The sequence below is a fragment of the Octopus sinensis genome, linkage group LG17 (genome assembly GCF_006345805.1).
Source record: "Octopus sinensis linkage group LG17, ASM634580v1, whole genome shotgun sequence".
Classification (NCBI taxonomy): domain Eukaryota; kingdom Metazoa; phylum Mollusca; class Cephalopoda; order Octopoda; family Octopodidae; genus Octopus; species Octopus sinensis.
The window spans coordinates 11,598,311-11,599,879 of record NC_043013.1 but is presented as its reverse complement, the minus strand read 5'-3'; positions in this window follow the sequence as shown (position 1 = coordinate 11,599,879).

The following is a 1,569-nucleotide window of genomic DNA, read 5'->3' as shown; positions in this document are numbered from 1 at the left end:
TGCGAGCAAGATAAGCCACTTCACCCACATTTGGATATCGGCAACAATAATTATTAATTGATCTGACTTCAACGTCTCGCTGCCATTGCTCTTCTAAATATATCCGCCACCAAAGCCTAGTTGCATCCCGAACTTCTCCAAACACCAACAACTCTTCGACTATGCATTTTCCCGCACCGACAATCTTTTTCCTTTTATCTTCGTCCGAATTCAACGTTCTTAGAACTGCAACGCGCGGAACTCTTGGTTTTTACACTCCTACATTGACGATAACTAGGGTTTAAAAAGGGAAAAGCTTAAAAAGTTCCTGTCGACATCAATTATTATTATCCTCCACAGGCATTTCTCCATTGTCACATACACCTCAAACACTTTTGACCTCTTTCCACCTCGTTTTATATTCTGATGCACAAACACACACACACACAAACTCATATATATATATATATATATATATATATATATATATTATATATATAGATATATAGTTAAGTTCAGCAAAATTTAGATTCAATGAAAATGGTACTTAAGTTAGATGCACCAGAATTTTGTATGGTGTTATCCATATAAATCCATGGGGTGATTATAATCAAAATAAGCAACAAGAATATCTTCGGTAATTTGGTACGATCGTTTCACGCTACATCATTTTATCAAACATTGTAAGTATTACAACAGTTTTCAAATGTTGAGCAATCATCAGCCATATATATATATATATATATATATATCATTCTGTACAAACTACTTATGGTCGATACACAGTAAGAAACACACGGAACTGCGGTATTTATCTTGAGAAATAACGTTTGTAGTGTTGTTCACTTCACATCTAGATTTAATTTTGATTTAGTTGTATAAACTTTACAGTTTCTTTAGCTGTTACACGTGCACGTGGTTGCAAAGTGATCTATCGTCTTGGGCACACACCGAATCCTGCGCTTATAAACATAGTATTGTTTATGCTTGTACCAGAACTATCAAGACGAAGTATTGGCTCAAAAGCGACAATTTCGCGAAATTTTGGTTTCGTTACCTTTTATGAACATATGAAGCTAATGACTGAGTTATTTCTATGTTATATATAGTTATTAATTTACTTCCCTATTATGTTTGAAACAGTCTGTAGAAATGTTAAATAGTTCTTAAAATATCTATGCATATATATTATGATGTTATGAATTTATTATATTTTTAAGGAAATGGAGTTCCCATATTGTACTGAAACAACTGTAACGACAAAATGTGACATACTATTCATAACACCATAGGTTCCACTTTTTTGTTTGATATATATATATATATATATATATGGGGGAAAAAGTCAAGGTAGAAAATGCTAAAATGATTTTATATAAAAAAACACTTCAGTACTTGTTTCAGTCATTGAGACTTTTCACCGTATGGAAAACAATTAAATTTTGGAAAAATTAAAAGAAAAGCTATTTTTAAAAGAATATTTGCATAGTGTTCATGTACAAGGGGCATTTTCCTTGTTTCTTCCTCTGTTTCTGTCTCTCTTGTTTACTCTTGTGGGTTCGAGGTCGTTGTGAATTCTTGGTAGAGAAG